Source organism: Lynx rufus, unplaced genomic scaffold (assembly GCF_022079265.1).
Source record: "Lynx rufus isolate CCGP_SWC_20201006 ecotype Redwood Valley unplaced genomic scaffold, mLynRuf1.p SCAF_5, whole genome shotgun sequence".
NCBI lineage: Eukaryota > Metazoa > Chordata > Mammalia > Carnivora > Felidae > Lynx > Lynx rufus.
Window position 1 is genome coordinate 44,876,417 of NW_025814867.1, and position 19,529 is coordinate 44,895,945.

At 39.8% G+C, this 19,529-nt stretch overlaps 1 pseudogene; it reads right to left on the reverse strand.

The window, feature by feature from the left end:
* Window positions 1-11,349: 11,349 nt before the first annotated feature.
* Window positions 11,350-19,529, reverse strand: part of LOC124527148 (protein SET-like) — a 36,940-nt pseudogene continuing 28,760 nt past the window's right edge.

Consider the following 19,529-nt stretch of genomic DNA (forward strand, 5'->3'; position numbering starts at 1 on the left):
AGGTTCTCTCACAGGTCTCTTCAAAGGTCCCATGTTTAATTTTGCATTCATAATGGTGCATTCTTCCTGAAGAAGGCCCCACACGTGTTAAGGTCTGAAGTTCAGGCCACAAAACCTGGATCTGCTCCTACTTAGGTGATAACCCCCTTATTATCTTGGAATCAGGGGAATGTTCCCCCTCCCATCTCCATGCTGCTTCTAGGAAATAATGTGCTTCTAGAACCACAAAATGAACTTTGAATGCCCTCAACCTTAGACACATTGTTAAACTTAGTGGTTAGTTTTAATTATAAGACTGGTGTTTTGTTTCAGCTCTTTTTTAGGTTAAATAAGTTTTTGCTGATTGGCTTTGGAAACCAACCACTGAACAAGTGACTTGTAAACAAACTTCTGGAATGTAAGCCATTGCTAAATTGTAGGCTTTAGGGACTTAAAATTAACAAAAGGCCATAAACTACGACATACGTGCACTATTTTATATGTGTGGAAACCCATGTATAAATACAGACATTTTGTCACATGAAAAAAATTAACCAGTGAAGTCCATCAAAAACATGTAGCAAAATTTGTAATATCAAGTGAGTCATGATGTATAATTACAACCAGTCATCTATATTTTCTGAGGCAGTTTCAATTTTAAATGTTTTGCTGTATGATCACCCTGTATGACTCTCTAGTTTGTCATTTTATACCCAGAAACTGGTATAGTACCTGGCACACAGTAGGTATTCAGGCAATGCATGAGAAATGAATGATTGTATAATACTGTTTCATAGGCTATGTGCCCTGCTTTGGTTTTAAAATTATGGTTACTGACTATAATGAACATATACAAACAATTTAACTTTTCTTTTTTTTTTTTTTACTATTTTCAAGTATACATTGGCAGTTCCATAAGTTTATTTAATATTCCCCATTTCAGGGGCACCTGGGTGGCTCAGTTGGTTAGGCGACCGACTTCGGCTCAGGTCATGATCTCGCAGTTTGTGGGTTCAAGTCCTGCATCGGGGTCTGTGCTGACAGCTCGGAGCCTGGAGCCTGCTTCGGATTCTGTGTCTCCCCCTCTCTCTGCCCCTCCCCTGCTCACGCTCTGTGTCTCTCTGTGTCTCAATAATAAATAAACATTAAAAAAACATTTTTTTTAATTCCAAATTTCACTTGCAAAATAAGATGGCTTGTATTTGAATGGAAGAAACAATATATACATTACTGTTTCTCTTCTCAGTGAATCTTTACCAAATGATTACACAACCTCTTGCAGAATATTGTGTTTATTTTCTTATTAATGTGGAGGAATGCTTTTATATCAATTTTGGCATGTAAATGGTTTTATTTTTAAAAAATCAGTATACTTACAGCATTCTAACCTCCCACATAGTCCTGCTAAATGCTACAAATATGTTACACACACTCCAATTTTTAGTCTAAGAACTCATTAACTTTCAGTGAGACTGTGGAGTCCCTCCAGCAAATAGATTAACAAGGTGAGTTTGATGAAGAAAAATTTTCATGTAAATTATCTTAATCCTTCTAAGAATTCAAAAGGATTAATTATAATTGAATGATGACCAGGAATGCCTTTTATTTCTGGATTCCTGGACCACACCAGTATTACAAATTGGTTGCAGCTTCTCCACGGCCTCTTTCCCCTCCCCTTCTATCCTTTTATCCCCACAAGAGAAGTTAATTGTCAACTGTTGGTATTTGAAGGACACATATGAGTGTAAAATGACAGGAAGATGTAAAAATTGTAGATTGAAAATAAATTCTTGGTTCTAGGAAAGTGTATAACTTTAGAGCTAGTTTTGGGATTGAACCATTTGTGTCTCCATCAGAATATCAGTCATTAAAGGGTCACCTGGGTGGCTCAGTCAGTTGAGCATCCGACTTCGGCTCAGGTCATGATCTCACAGTTCATGGGTTCGAGCCCCGCATTGGGCTCTGTGCCGACAGCTCAGAGCCTGGAGCCTTCTTCGGGTTCTGTGTCTCCCTCTCTCTCTGGTCCTCCCCCACTCATGGTCTGTCTCTCTCTCAAAAATAAATAAACATCAAAAAAAGAGAAAATATCAGTCATTAGAATAAAGATATGTTCTGATACCATTTGTCCTTTTTCTTCACTCCGCCTCCCATTAATCCAAGAGCACTCCAGAAGAAACAATTTTTTCCTGTTCTCTCTCTCTTTTTTTTTCTGCCACAAACATTTTTCATCCCAAATCATACAAGAGCACATCAAGAAATCTCTTGGTCCTGAACTGCAACATATACATGTGTCCACTTCCTACCCTGACTTTTAAGGTAATCCCTGCCACTTTATTCCTCATCTTTGACCAACAAGTGAGAAATACAGCCAACTCCCTTTACCACAGAGCATGACTCATGCCCTTCATGGCTGGGAATTTACCCAGAGCAGACATAGAATGTGATAAATCTTACAGATTTTTATTTTTATAAGTACATGAGTGGTCTCCACATAAGCAATGAAAGTTGCTCAGAGTCTGGAGTTTTCAGAATACCTGAAAGCCAGATTCCACTTAGTAGTTCTTTGAAGAAGAAAATTCCAGACATTTCAAAGGAGCAGATCATTCAGACAACTGGTGCTCCCTTTGCAAGCCAGCTTCCATCCTCCCCACCCACTCTTTCTAAAATCTCCCCATCAGAGGGTCATTAGAATGCTGTTTGAAATGGTGGTGGTTTTTCAAAAAATACCAGCTTCTCCCACTTCAAAGAACAAACAGCAGAGCCACGAGTTATTGTTTCTTCCTCAGGAGTTCTCCTGGACAGAAGTCTAAGGAGGTGCCTTCATTTTCCCCTACTCTGTCCAGGCAGAGAGGGGAGGATTTTTTCTCCTTCCTAGTTCTCTGAACTAGCCTGAAGATAATTCCTTGTGAGGAGCACTTAAGGCAGAATGTCAGAAGATCTCCTACCTCATTTTATGTTTGTAGAGGAGGAAAAGTGGGAATTCTGGGGGAGGAGAGAGCAGTGAATTTAGTGCTTAAAAAACACACAGCACAGGTAGTAAAATAGCTCATTTTCTTTCTCCCCCCAGGGGCCTGAGGCAGCCTCTTCAGGACCTTGGTGCCTAGGTACTGGAGGAGGGAGCGGTTCCATCTAGTTCCATGGAGATAGCCATGAAATGTTGCTCACTTACTTCCAGCAGTTTGGGGTCTTTAATTACCAGTCCATGCTCCTAGAATAGAACTCAGCAAGAGGCTGGGAACCAGAGCTCTAAATGCTAAATTCTTTCTGCCTAAGGCTTGCTAGGGTACCTGATGAATTCTTGACCTTGTTCATAAACCTTGTTTTTATCAAAGTCAAATGGAGCAGACTTAATACTATTGAATATTTGACTATATTAACTACCTTGCCTTTTAAAGCAACTTTCCACTTAGAGCAGGAGACTCCATTCTTTTTTTTTAAGTTTTTTAATTTATTTTGAGAGAGAGGTAGAGGGTGAGTGGGGGAGGGGCAGAGAGAGAGAGGGATAGAAAATCCCAAACAGGCTCTGTGCTGTCAGCACAGATCCCCACACGGGGCTGGAACTCATGAACCACAAGATCATGACCTGAGCTGAAATCAAGAGTCAGACGCTTAACTGACTGAGCCACCTAGGTGCCCCACCGTTCTTCATCCCTGCAAGAGACAACAACAATCTCTATAACCCAATCTAGGAAACCAGAAGCAAATGGTCAGTGGACTCAGAAAAGGTAGAGAGGGGCAAATGTTCACAGCAATGCTGTTTCATAATAGCAAAAAGGTGGAAAAAGCCTAACTGTCCATCAACTGATAAATGGATAAGTAAAATGTGGTATATCTATTCACAGGGAAATTATTCAACCATAAAGAGGGAATGAGATACTGATACATGTACAACACAAGTGAAACTTGAAAACATGCTAAGTGAAAGAAGCCAGTCACAAAAGTCTACATATTGTATAATTCCATTTATGTAAGATGTCCAGAGTAAGCAAATCCATTGAGATAGAAAGTAGATTAATGGTTTCTAGAGGCCGAAGGGGAGGGGATTGGAGAATGACTGCTGACAGGTACAGGTTTTCTTTTTGTAGTGATGAGAATGTTCTGGAATTAGATAGTAATGATTACATGCACAACTCTGCAAATATATTAAAAACCATTGAATTCACCCACTTCTATGGGTGAATCTTATGGTACAGAGATCATAGGTCAATAAAGAACAAAGGAAGAAAGGAAAGGAAAGGAAGAAGGAAAGGAAAAAGGAAAGAATGGGCTAGGGAAGGGGCGCCTGGGTGGCGCAGTCGGTTAAGCGTCTGACTTCAGCCAGGTCACGATCTCGCGGTCCGTGAGTTCGAGCCCCGCATCAGGCTCTGGGCTGATGGCTCAGAGCCTGGAGCCTGTTTCCGATTCTGTGTCTCCCTCTCTCTCTGCCCCTCCCCCGTTCATGCTCTGTCTCTCTCTGTCCCAAAATAAATAAACGTTGAAAAAAAAAAAATTAAAAAAAAAAAAAAAAAAAGAATGGGCTAGGGAAGAAGAAAGGAAGGGAAGCAGACTGGTTTGGGTAAATACTGAACTAAGTTTAATCTTACTCTCTCAACATCTCTTGCCTCAACAAGCCCCTCCCAGGAATCTTCTTCCTCTTCCTACTTTGTCAAATTTGCCCCCAGAAAATGAAGCTTTTACAGCCAGTCATGACCTCCAGCCTCCTTGTAATTCATGAAGCTGACCTCGGCCACATCCACTTGGCACATCCTCCTGTCCTAACACGAATGCTTGGCCTCCCTGCCTTGGGCCCTTTGCTTGCAAGATTCTGTCAAGTTGCCTCTGTATTGGTGGTTTTGCTCCTCTGCTCATCATGGTTACACAGCCCAAACCCTCTGCGAGTGTGCTGGGGGAAGCTAGCTCAGCAATGTGCACCCAACATCTCCAGCTATGTCCTCCTCAGCCTGGGGAAATTCAGAGTGGCTCCTGCTTAAACTTTGAAAGAATTCCTCCCCAAAACCAAGTGCTTAGTATCCATAATTCCACTTAATCTTCACAGCAACCCTATAAAGAAGTAATTATTAGCTCCACTTTTCAAGAAGAATAAACAGATTCAAAGTAGGTAAACGACCCAATCAAAGTCTTGTAGATTGGAGTTAGATTCAAACCCGAACTGTCGAGGCCAGCACTCTTTCTACTGTCTCAGATAAAAGTTCCCTCCCTTTGTTGAGCATCTATCATATGTCAAACGGTGTTCTAAACATATTAACAGTATTATTTCATTGAATCTCACAACCCCACAAAATAGGTACTAGCATCCCATATAATGGATGGAGAAACTGAGGTTCAGAGATTAATTCTTTGTTAGATAATATGTATTTGTCACTCACTGAATGCCTGGGAGATTAGGAAGATTTTTGCTTTCTCTGCGAAAAGTGAAAGATGCAAATAGTGCTGTCCTCTTTCTCCTTCCTCTTGCCTTTGAGCAGCTGTTATGAGACCATAAATGAAAGGCAAAAAAGGAAAAATCAGAAATATTTTCCCAGACATCATCAACCTGACAAATAATAAAGTACCTTTAAATCTCTTATTACGTAAGAATATTGAAATCCTATTTGTGTAATCCACTGTAGGTAGATTTTCTGTTACTCATAGCTAAGCACATTTCTAACTCATACAGGAAGGTCCTATTACTACCTTCTTACAGATAAAGAAACCGATGAAGGGGCACAGAGATGAAGTATTTTTCCAAAGCTCACAAATAGTAAATGACTGTGGCCTACTGATCATTTTCTCCCCTATGCTTCTCTTAATAACTTAATTTCCCCGGTTATAGCTGGGCACATGGATGTCCAGATGGTCCGGAAAATGGTCATTTCCCAGACTTCCTTATGGCCTTGTGGGTCATATGACTATGTTTTGGTTAATGGAATGTGAGTGGAAGGTAGGAATATGATTAACTTCCTGGTTGTGCCCTCCAATTCTTCTTTGCTTCTTCCCATTGGTGGTGATGGTGAGCCATTTTCAATCACATGGTCCAGGTTAACACCTTGAGATGGCAGAAGAAAAAGATAGAAGGAGCCTAGGTTCCTGAATGACCTCATGGATTAAAGTTGCCCTATACCCTGGGATTACTTATCAACTTGGGCTTTTAAGTGAGAGAGTAATACATTTCTATCTCATTTAAGCCATTGTGCTTTGGTGTCTCTTAAAGCACCATTATTAACCAATATCGTGGCCAACCAATTTGCAAATATTGATCCAATTCCAGATTTGGGTAATTTCCCCTACAGCTCCAAATATCTAAATCAGAGTTTGTGAACTCAAATGCCTACAGATGCTGGGTGGATAGCAAATTAATGAAGAAGGCTAGGCAGAAACTAGGGTGAACTGGAGAGCATATATGTGGTTACCAAGTTCTAGGTCCTTTTTTCCCTGCTAGACTATGTTTCTCAGCTTTTCTTATAATTATTTAGGGCCATGCAACTGAGGTCTGGCCAGCGTAATGTGGACAGCAGGAATGAATGCTGCATCCAGGCCTGGCCCACAAAAAAATTTCTCACTCAACAACGTACTCTTTCTTTTCCCTCACTTGAAGTGGAAAAGATGCCCTGGGAAGTCTTAGAAGCCAAGCAGTGAATATGGCAAGGCCACAGGATAGAAAAAGACTGGATTTCTGGGCTACCACTTGGAGAAGAGCAGCCTAAATTACATTAACATGTGAATTTTGACATGAGTAAGAAACAAAGTTTTCCCAAGTTGATTCATTATATGCTTGGGCCTACTGTTAGCACCGCATAGAATAGCTTATCCTCACTAATACACAAAGGCAGCCCCAGTAGGAAGGCAGGCCCAGTATTGTCAGATCCTTTATTTATTTTTTTTTTTAAGAAGACAGAATGTTAAAAAAAAAAAAAAAAACAACACAGAAGTATTTTTGTTTTGTTTTTCTTTTTTAAAGAAGACAGAAAGTTAAAACATCTCGTTTTCAGTGGTAACCAATACCGTGAAGGTCAGACATGACCAAGATCCAGATGGATCCCGAGGACTACAAGTTTCCCACCTCTGCCTCAGTGATATAATGTACCCTGACCCTGAGACTTCAGTCAGCTTCCTCTGTCGGTCCCAGGCTCCTGAGGTACAGATTCAATGGCCCAGCAAAATCCAGTTAATGTTCCAAGACTTGCCCCAATTTGTTACGCAGGCTTATTAAACTTTAAGCCAATGGTTTTTGGAGTATGGCTGGAAAAGCAGGAAATCACCTATTCTCTCATTTGATACAAGTAATATTTCCAAGCATTTGTCTGGAGCTCCAGTGTTTCTCTTTCATTCATATATTCTTAAAGTTGGACCTAATAATGGCTACATGTCCAACTACATTCATCAAAATGAAACTGCAATGAAACCTTGGTTTGCAAGCATAATTCATTCTGGAAACATGCTTGTAATCTAAAACACTTGTATATCAAAGTGAATTTCTTTCTTTTCTTTCTTTTTTTTTAACATTTATTAATTTTTGAGAGACAGAGAGAGACAGAGCATGATCAGGGGAGGGGCAGAGTGAGAAGGAGACACAGAATCCCAAGCAGGCTCCAGGCTTTGAGCTGTCAGCACAGACCCCGACGTGGGGCTCGAACCCACAAACTGCGAGATCATGACCTGAGCCAAAGTAGGATGCTTAATAGACTGAGTCACCCAGGTGCCCCATCAAAGCGAATTTCAAGAACCATTGACCCAGTTGTGATCAATCATGTGATGTTCAGCGTCACATAGTACTCATATAGCAAGACATCACTTGTTTGTCGAGTTAAAATTTATTAGAAATTTTTGCTCATCTTGCGGCACACTCGCAGAACAAGCTACTCACAATCCAAGGTTTTACTGAATTTATAAACTTTTCTCTTTCTGGCCACCTGCCAAAATTCTTTCCAACTCAAGGCCCAACTCAAAGATTATATCCTCTATGGGGTCTTTTCCATCCAGCTGGAGGAGGATGTTCCCCTTCTAAGTAGTGATCTCCTAAGGAGAACAGAAAATTTTCCTCTTCATAGGATCCGTTCCTGGGATGACTTCTAGCTCATAATATGTGCTCAATACAAGGACTCGTTGTATGTACTGGTGTTTTGTGATTGTTGTTGCATATATTATTATTGTTTTGTTTCACTTGGTGTGTGCCTAAATCCATGGTTCATCATAATTGTGCCTTCCATTCTGTGGCAAGATGTTGTCAGGAAGCAGTGCAACTGAGGGCATTGTCTGCAATAATTGAATGCAGAAATGTCAAGTATCTTAGCTATTTAGAGGAGTAGACTCTGGAGCCAGACTCTGGAGACTGGGTTCCTATCCCATTTACTACCCATACAACTTTGGGCAAATTACTTAACTTCTCTGCTTCTTGGTTTCCTCAACTGTAAAATGGGGGTAATAACAATAGTACTATTGTTATTGGTCTGCTAGGGCTGCTATAATAAAGTACCACAAATTGGGTGGCTTATGTGATCTCACAGCTCTGGAGGCTGGAAGTCTCAGATCAAGGTGTCAGCAGGGTGGGTTTCTCCTAAGGGTTGCGAGGGAGAGGTCTATTCTAAGCATCTCTCCTTAGGTGATGACTGTCTTCTCCCTGTGCCTTCTCTCTATACATGTATGTCTCTGTGTCCAAATTTCCCCTTTTTCAAAGGACATCAGTCATTTGAGATTGGGACTCACCCTGATGACTTTAGTTTAACTTGATCACCTTTGTAAAGACTCTATCTCCAAATAAGGTCACATTTGCAAGATTGGGGCTCAGGACTCCCACATGTCTTTTTGGGAGAGAACACAATTCAACCCATAACTGTATTACACAATCAGACTGTTGTGAACATGAAATGAATTCGTATGTGTAAAACATTGAAGAACAGTGTCTGTTACACTGCAAGCTTTTAAAAATATTGGATGGTATTATTATACTTCTTAAAATCTTGTTACACCAAGGTGACCCTTAAACATAAGTCATTGGAAATTATACTGTTTTGGTAGAGTTGTTTGGGGCAATGGTTGGAGAAAAGTGATGGCGGTTTCAGTCCTTGCTCTCAGCATATAGCAAAATAAAGGAAGTGTCAGTTCCTGACCCTGATAATACAGTAGAAGGTCTGGCAAGAAACAGCAAGTTATTGCACTCACCACAAGCTTGAAAATGACTCAGTTTGAGGGGTATGTCATACACTAAGAGGCACACCACAATGAGAATTTGTCCTCTGATTTATTATTAGGAATTGTTAATTCATGGTTAACAATAATCACTAAATCAAGAGTACAACAAAAGATTACAGCTTGAATTTTGCAATTCTGGAATTTGACCTCTTTTAAATACAGAGATTGGTTTCAAAGTCTTAGATATTTTAGAGTTAAGATGTTTAAGTCGCTGAGGCCAGTTGATGGTTGTGTGACTCAAACCCTAAAATAGAGCCCAACAAGCCATTCGAGTCACAAAAATTTATAAACATAAGTATTTCCTAATAATGCCCAGGGATGCAAATCCCTGATTTGTAAGAATCCCTACAAAAAGCAAAGATTCTCTCTAGTGGATATTATTTATCCTTGCTTAACAAAAGGGGAATACAAAATGCCAGTTCTCAATGTTTTGCTCTCATTCTCTTGAGAATATTTCAAAATTTTTAGTCCAACTCCTGAATCATTCATGAATGCAATTCTGTGGTGATATGGTTTATGCATTCCTTTCAGTCCTGACAGCATTTTAAATTCTGGCCTCTCAGTAAAAGCTTCAGCACAGGTCCCATTGCATTTGTTGGTGTCACAAATGAATGGGTCATCAGTAGGAAGAAGTCAGTGTCCTCTCAAAAGCCCCCTTCAAAGCAGAGGCTGCTTGGGTAGCATGTGTGATCTGAATATTACCTGCTTACATGGCAGTCAGTGATGCAAGGACCACCCAATCACGTGCGTAGCTGATTTCTGAATTATTACACCAGGTCAGGAAACCTAGCTCATAAGTATGTACCATGGCAACCCTCAAAGTTCAGATACACCATTTCAATTATATTAATCTGCAAATCCAGACTATTTCCCCAAAGTCATGCTTCCATCATTTGTGAGCTTTGAGAAGGGTGGGAGGGTATACCTGAGGCATCTTTTCTCTGCTCCCATCTCCTTCTCTATATATTCCCAACATTGTCCTCCCCCCCACCCTCCCCCACTCCCCCCACCCTCCCCCACTCCCCCCCCACACACACCCCATCTCTCTCTTCTTTAGCACCTATTTGGTTAAGGTACATTGAACTAAGTCAGTTGCAAGATTCAGTCTTTTCAGCTGAAGTATAGCCATCAGCCCTGGGGTAAAAATAGCTTTTTTATTTTATTTTGTTTTATTTGGATTTTTTTCTGCTACGTTTAAGCGGGTAAATGAAGATTCAGAAGAAAGCCTTATGCATACTTTAAAAATAAATTATTTTCTTATTATGGAAGTAATCGTGTTCGTTGTAAAAACTTTAGAAATATTGATATGTATTTTTTTAATTTTGTGTGTGTGTACACATTTAGTTTTATTTCAAGGAAGCAACTTGTAAACATTTAACATTTAAAACTGAGCATCATCTTTCCTTGCCCGTGAAACAAAAAGAAAACTTTAAAGTAAGCAGAAACAAAATTATGATAGAAAATCTCAATTCCAAATAAGATTCTACAGGTTCTGCTGATTCTCCCATTGACTGGCAGGGCTCAAGTCCTCATAAGGAGAGAATTTTATTTTAAAAGTGTCATCTTGAACTGCAAGGATCGCCATTAAACATCACAATTAAATGCGTCAAAGAAGAAGCCTTGTTGTCAAAGTGCCCACTTAATCCATCCAAACATCTGAAACCCACCCTTGGCTGACCTTCTATAACCTCAGTTTCTAAAGTTGTTGTTTTTTTTTTAACAAGAGAAAGTAGACAGATACATGTTGGTAAATGCTAACTGTCCATATTTCCACAAAGACACAGTGTAATCTCTGAGCCAGTATAAGAGAAAGGAGGGAAAAAACTAGAATTCTATGCACTACTACACAAGAGTGTAGCACTCTCCAGCTTCCAGCAGAGCTGAGGGAGCAAAGAGTTTTTCTTTTTTCCCCAAAGAGCACAGCAGTATTGAGCTCATAAAGTTTTTGCTAAGACAGGAAGGGATAAAAATGAATTTGGAACAGAAATGGGTAGAGATTTTTTTTTTCCCACTGTATTCTGTGCTAGGTATTTCACTGCTCCACCCTGTCACCAAGTAAGTTGAGCACCACGTATAAAGGGAAACAAAAGAGACTTCAACAAACAGGGTGAATGAGCACAAGAGGAGGGAAAAAAGACTGCAACTTGCTCCCAGGGACTGGAGAAAATAAAAAAAGAAAGGTTCGAATCTATCAGTGTTCCATTAGTCATGTTCTCCTTCTTCCCCCTCATCATCATCATCATCTTCTTCTTCTTCTTCCCCTTCTTCATCATCCATGTTGGGAACCAAGTAGTACTGTGATGGATTTGGCCAAATATCATCTTTGATGACCTCTCCTAACTCATCTTCACCTGCATCAGAATGGTCAGGAAACCAGGTGAAGAAACTCTCTGGTTCCTCATGCTGTCTCTTCCTGCTGGCTTCATTCTGCACTTGACTTGAACGTGTGGTCACATCCTTTCCAGATTTCCATTTGATTTCAGTGGACTTTGAAGATGAATTACCACTCTCATTCAGACAAAATTCTTTGGATGGAACTTTCTTTTCAAAGTAAGGGTTTTCCTCAAAATAAAAATCTATTTTGTAACCTGATTTAATACCCTCAAATTCTGTCACTTCAACTCTTGTCGAAAAATGCAGCACCTCTTCATCCTCCTCCCCAAACAGTGCAGACACTTGCGCGTGGTTGACAAATATTTTAACTAAAACTTTGGGATTTGGGGCATCAACTGGACCTCTGCTTAAAGGACGGTTGATGGAGTTTGTTGTATTTCTGTCCTACTTTCAAAATCTCCTCACTGGCTTGTTCGTTAAGTCTATTTCATTTTGTACTTCATCAATATGTTCAGTTGCTTCTTGCTGTTCTTTTTCTCCCTTCAGAAAGTGCTGAGGAGTTGACGCCTCAAAAAAGTTTTTTTTGTTTGAGGTGGGAGCGAAGACTGGTGTCGGGGGGCCTACTGTGACAAAAGTCCAGGAAACAAGAGCAGACGCGCATCTGGAAGAAGCTTTGATTACTCCAGATACAAATTTATTGTATTGTATTGTATTTTTTAAGTTTTATCTACTTAAGTAATCTCTACACCTAACATGGGGCTCAAACTCATGACCCCAAGATCAAGAGTTGCATGCTCTTCTAACTGACCCAGCGAGGTGCCCCAGATACGTATTTTTTTTAGCAAGGAAAGATAACATCCCACATCCTGAAGCCCAGAAATAAGCATGGCTGACTAACATTTTGATGCAGTTTGTCAACTTGCATATACTTTTAAATCTCTGAATTACCGTAGTCAGATCACCCAGCTAGTCTGTCTAGAAGAAAGGCAGATTCTGAGAGGAATAAATAGCAGGTTGATGACCTCCCCCATCCTCCCACACACACACATACACACACACACACACACACACACACACACACACACACACTCCCCACTCCATGTCTAGGAGCACTCTGAGGGACCATATCAATCAGTTTTCAAACTCTTGCAAAAGTTTCTGTCCTGGTTGCTAAGTCTCCCCATTTGTCTCCAGTCAAACATTATTCCAATGTTGACCACTTGGCCTCAGATCATCAACTGACAGGTAGAATATAAATATACAGTAAAAAGGAAAAGACCTCCCAAATTTTTGAAAGGAGAAAAACAACTTTCACTAAGGCTAACTGGCTGGGCTAGTTCAGTGAGGAAGCACATACTCTGAACATGTGGACTCCATATTTTGAAAACTCAGCTCATGCTGAAGAAATTTACATCTACCAGGAGGAAAAATAATGTCTCTTGGTAGATTTTACAAATGCCTGCAGTTGAAAATGTATGTCCATGGACATGTCCAGACTCATTTTACATATAAAATATATACAAACTTGCACATCTTAAGAACATTTGCTAGAAAAGAATATTTTAACTATAAGTAGTATCCTCAAGAGAATATTAAAAAAAAATAATTAAGGTTGTAATTCAAGAAATAAATACAATAAAAAAGGTAGGGCCCAAGAATAAAAAAGAGTTCTTAGAAATTAAAAATATGGTAGGTTAAGCAGAAATTTTAAAAACAGATTGAAAAATAAAAATCAAAGAAATCTCAAAGAAAGTAGAAAATACAGGTAGATTGAAAATGTGAAAGAAAGGCTAAATTGTAAAGTATAAATCCAAGTGGTGAATGTTCAATGACTAGAAGCTCCAGAGAGAACAGATGAGATGACAGGAAACTATAAACAAAAAAATAATAAAAAAGAATTTCTCAGCTGAAAGACACGAGTCTCTAGACTGAAGACAGAAGGAAAAAAAAATGCTATAATGCCAGACACAGTGAATGAAAAATGAACCCCGCTCAGTCACAAAATGGTGAAATTTCAGAATATCAAAGATTTTTTAAAAGGTGTTATTTAAATTCCAGTTAGTTAGGGGCTCCTGGGTGGCTCAGTCGGTTGAGCATCCGACTTCAGCTCAGGTCATGATCTCGCGGTCCATGAGTTCGAGCCCCGCGTCGGGCTCTGTGCTGACAGCTCAGAGCCTGGAACATGCTTCGGATTCTGTGTCTCCCTCTCTCTCTGCCCCTCCCCTGCTCATGCTCTGTCTCTCTCTCTGTCAAAAATAAATAAACATTAAAAAAGAATTTAAAAAATAATAAAAATAAAAAAATAATAAATTCCAGTTAGTTAACATACAGTGTAACATTAGTTTCAGGTGTGCAATAGTGACTCCACACTTACGTGCAATAACTAGTGCTCACTGCAGCAAGTGCACTCCTTAATCCCCATTACCTATTTAACCATCCCCCACCCAACTCCCCTCTGGTAACCATCATTTTGTTCTCTATAGTTAAGAGTCTGCTTCTTGGGATTGCCATTCTCCCTCTCTCTCTTTCCCTATGCTGGTTTGTTTTGTTTCTTAAATTCCACATATGAGTGAAATCATATGGTATTTGTTTTTCTCTGACTTATTTCATTTAGCATAATACTCTGTAGCTCCATCCGCATCATTGCAAATGGCAAGATTTCATTCTTTTTTATGGCTGAGTAATATTCCATTCTGTGTGTGTGTGTGTGTGTGTGTGTGTGTGTGGACACTTGGGTTGTTTCCATAGTTTGGTTATTGTAGATAATGCTGCTATAAACATAGGGGTGCATGTATCCCTTTGAATTAGTATTTTTGTATCCTTTGGTAAATACCTCCTAGTGTAATTGCTGGGTCATAGGGTAGTTCTATTTTTAGCTTTTTAAGGAACCTCCATACTGCTTTCCAGAGTGGCTGCACCAATTTGCATTTTCACCAAGACAGTCCATGCTCATGAATCAGAAGAACAAATACTGTTAAAACAGCTCTACTACCCAAAGCAATGTACACATGTAATGCAATCCCTATCATAATATCAAAGGTCTCTTAAAATCCAAAAATTTTCAGAGAGGAAAAGTAAATTGTCTTCCTTTCTAAAAAATCAGATTGGCATTAAACTTCTCTTTAGCAATACCAAATGCTACAAGACAATGGAACTCTGCCTTCAAAGTTCTGAGAGAAAATTATTTTATTCAATACTCAAATTATTAATTAAATTTGAGAGTAGAATAAAGACATTGTAAGTCAAGGAAGTACTCAGTAAGTTTACCTCCAATATTCCCATTCTATGGAAATGACTCAAGGATGTGTTCCAGAAAAATAGGGGAGTAAACTAAAAATTTGTGGAGCTCAAGAAACAATTAAGCCAGTCAGGAGAAAATGGAAGGAAGACCTAGGGTGACAACTTTTCACCAAATGTAGAACCCAAAAATCCAGTTTAGAGCTGGTAGAACAAGGTCTCCAAAAGGTAGGTGTCTGGAAAGAAAATGTATATGAGAAAGAATTCAGATTTGATAGTATCGTGAAGAAGTTGGAATATCAAGTTGTAAAAAATGCAGCAATGCAGGATATGGGTGAGGCAAAAGAGACAATTAGAAATCCCAAGAAACACACAAGACTATGTAAAAAAGATATGTAACTATAGTACAGTACGTGGCTGATCTGTTAACAATCTTCATATAGAAAAAGGTTGTAAATCCTGTTGACCAATTTGCAGCTCTTGGAATCAACGCACACACCAGGAAAAAGGAACACTTAGGTCTGGTGGTAGAACAAGATGCATGTTCCCTTTCTTGACAATAGAAGTTAAAACTAAGCATTTGGGGGGCACCTGGGTGGCTCAGTGGGTAAAGTGTCTGACTGTTGGTTTCGGCTCAGGTCATGATCTCACAGTTTGTGAGTTCAAGCTCCACATTGGGCTCTGCACTGACAGCGCAGAGCCTGCTTGGGATTCTCTCCTTCTGCCCCCCCCCTCCACTTGTGCTCTCTCTAAATAAATAAATATTTTTAAAATGTTTCCAAAAGAATTAAGCATTTAAATGTGGTAGAAAGGAATACAGAGATGAAGGAAAGGATAAAGACGTTCATATGTTCACCTCACAAAGTGAAGCATCAAGAAATATTGTCAGTAGTTGATGGAATTAAAAATAAGGATGTCACTATATAAAACTATATTTTTATACAGTTACAAAGGCAACTAACAAAGGATCTAAAAATGGTGACGTAATCGTACTGAAGTGGAGGAGAGGAAGGCCGAGTTTGGAAGATGGAAGATAAGTGAACTCAATCCATGTCTATCATCAAAGAAATCAACAGAGATTGTCTAAAATTGTTAAAGAGGAAAAGAAAAACAATCCGCTGAAGAGTGTGTAATAGTCTGACAACCATAGCACAAAGGCCAGGACAGGAGAAACAGAGCTGTGGTGAAGATTCTTATACCATACGTGTAATGGCATATCATCACCTAAAGGAAGATTATGATAAATGAAAGAGGTACAAAATATTTCTGCTTCCAGCCAAATGGAGTAAGACGGATGAGATTTACCATCCTGCTTGAAACAACTAAATCATCAGACAAAATATATGAAAAAATGGCACCCAATGTACTGGACTTTAGGCAATAAAGGACAACGATCATTGAAAGAGAAAAGAGAGAATATAATGTATGTCTACGCAAACACTTGTGCACAAATATTCATAGCAACTCTATTGGTAATAGCCCCAAAGTGGAAACAGCCCCACTGTCCACCAAAAGATGAATGGAAAAAGAAATTGTGTTACATTCATACAATGGGATGTGCCACATAGCAGTAAAAAAGAATAAACGACAGATACACATAACTACACGGACGAGTCTCTAATTATGCTGAGTAAAGGAAACCGCCCCTCCAGTTGTACTTACCGTAAGATCGCGTTTATGTAAGATTATAGAAAGAGGAAACTAATCCATGTGACAGACAGCAGATCAAGGACTGTAGAGAGAGATAGGAGGGATGATTTGAAAGAGGCATGAAGCAAGTTTCAGGGGTGATAGGTATGTTCACTCTCTTGATTGTGGTGATAGTTTCATGGTGTACACAAATGTCAAAAATTTTCAAATTGTTCACTTTGAATATAAGTGGTTTATTTTATGTCAATTATACCTCCATGGTCGGGCTCTGTGCTGACAGCTCAGAGCCTGGAGCCTGTTTCGGATTCTGTGTCTCCCTCTTTCTCTGACCCTCCCCTGTTCATGCTCTCTCTCTGTCTCAAAAATAAATAAATGCTAAAAAAAATTTTTAAAAAATTATACCTCCATGGTTAAAAAAGAAAAGATATTGCATAAACATATTACAGCAATAAACAATAATACATGACATATATTTATACATATAACATATAACACATAACAAGTACATAAAAATATATAACAAATAATAGCAAAATAAATAATATACAGTATGTCATAAACATACTCTTTTTAAATATTTAGTTATTTTGAGAGAGAGAGAGGGAGAGAGAGATCCCAAGCAGGCTCCACGCTGTCAGTGCCGAGCCCGACGTGGGGCTCGATCTCATGAACTGTGAGCCAAAATTGAGTCAGATGCTTAACTGACTGAGCCACCCAGGTGCCCCTGTCATAAATATATTCTTTTACAGATATGCTAACTACCAAAAGAGCTAAAAAGAAAAACTGTTAAAAGTGGTTCCCCATGTGAGCGATTAGGGAAAGGCGTTATTCAAGAGGAGGATGGGGAACTGTTGCTTCTTAGTATAAGCCCTTCCAGATTAGTTCATTTTTAACAATGTACATATGTGTCATTTCAGATGCACAGAGAAGCAGATGCTAGGACGGGATTTGACATGCCAGAGGTTTACTGAGGGGAAGCCTATGAAGGACAGAGGGAGACAGACAGAGTAGGAATAGACAAAGAGAGGGTCAGACCATGATCAGGTCCGCTGCCTGTGAAGGGAGAGGGGGAAGTAAAGATTGGATAGGAAGAGCCTCAGAACCTGGCACAGTTCTGAGAAAGCCTCAACAGGCTGATGGGGGAAGGTCTGCACAAAAGTTGCCCATGAGAGGAATCCTGTATCAGGCAGGGTGGACCGGCACTGGTACCCAGGTACCTCAGCAGTGTTCCATCAATGGCCCAGAAGGGTGGGGCTCCGTGTGAGTGCTATAGGCTCCAAAGATGTGGCACCTGGGTTTGCCATTCTGCCAGGCACCCACAGCAGGTTTTCTTAAGGGGACATCTGAACAATGTATCTCTGTGGCTGCCACAGCAGGCATTGAATTGATTTTTATGTTGTTCAAAAAGTTTTTTTAAGAGAAGAATAAGTTGGGGCGCCCCGGTGGCTCAGTCGGTTGGGCCTCTGACTTCGGTTCAGGTCATGATCTCACAGTTCTTGAGTCCGAGCCCCACATCAGGCTCTGTGCTGACAGCTCAGAGCCTGGAGCTTGCTTCGGATTCTGTGTCTCCCTCTAATCAACAGGTGAAATGAATAAACATCCAAGTAGCACAGTCTTTTTCTTTTTTTTTTTTTCCAGCAATTCTATACATTATTCGGTGCTCATCGTAATAAGGGTACTCTTTTTTTTTTTTTTTTAATTTATTTTGAGAGAGGGAGAAGAGCAGAGAGAGAATTCTAAGCGGGCTCTGTAGCACAAAGCTCGAGGCGGGACCCCAACTCACAAACCGTGAGGTCAAGATCTGAGTGGAAATCAAGAGTTGTACCCTTAACCAACTGAGCCACCTGGGTACTCTTACTGTCCGTCACCTATTTCACTTAGCCTCCTACACCACCCCTTCTGGTAACCACCCATCTATTCTCTATAGTTAAGAGTTTGGGTTTTTGTTTGTCCCTTTTTTCTTTGTGTTGTTTGTTTCTTTGTTTGTTTGTTGCACAGTATTTTATAAAGTGCATCACCCACCTGGTTGGTACTGTGTATTTTGCATTCCTTTTTTGTTTAAAGGCATTGCATGGAGTAAGTTAAATTTATTTGTTTTTTTCTTAATTGAAGGGTTACAGTGAAAAACTGGAGAGGCAGCCATTTTCTTCAAAAAATATGCATAGAGTCAAGGAATAGGAGTCAACAAAGGAAGAGAGTCAAAGAATGGAGTCAACAAAGAGGAGGGTTGCTTGAGGACCTATAGATTCTGATGAAACAATCTTGGAATTACATACAGCCATTTAGAACAGACTGGGCTCATCAGAAGCCCTCTAATTCTGTAACTCTCAAAGCTCAAAAATTCCCAATGACTTCACAAATAAGACTAACAAATAATAAATTCTGCTTACAGTACAAGTAATTGGAAAAAAAAAAACAAAGCTGCCATTTAGAGACCAAGTCGTATCTCCAATATTCTAGGTCCTGAATCATGATTTTTCCATGCCTAGTCAAAAAAAAAAAAAAAAAAGAAGAAGAAGAAGAAGAAGAAGACAAAACATTTATAAAAACAAAATGCTCCCAAACACTTAATCCCACCCTGCATAAAGGCAAGTGTATACGTTCTGCAGGGCAGGGGCACAGAGGAAAGAGACGGCCGTCTTCACAATTGTGACTGAAGTTTCTCACTTTTGTTAACTTTGTGTAAATACATAACCACGTGAGGGGCACTTGGGTGGCTCAGTCGGTTGGGTGGCTGATTAGAGCTCAGATCATGATCTCGAAGTTTGTGAGTTCGAGACCCACGTCAGGCTCTGTCCTGAGCGCTCAGAGCCTGGAGCCTGCTTCCGATTCTGTGTCTCCTTCTCTCTCTGCCCCTTCGCTGCTTGCTCTCAGTCTCTCTCTCTCTCTCTCTCTCTCTCTCTCTCAAAAATAATAAACAATAAAAAAAATTTTTTTTTATAATACACGACCATGTGAACACATTGCTAGCACCCCTCCCAGGGCCTTGGAAAGGGCCCTGCTGCTGATGCTTTCATCAGCATTTAGTAAATTCACATTTCTACACAGCCCTATTTGAAGAGGAACAGAAAAATAAAGGAGTGTAGATTCTCTTAACAAGTTTGTGGATATAAATACGGGTTGCTGGGCAGGGAGTGGCCCTTTACACACATGTTAGTACT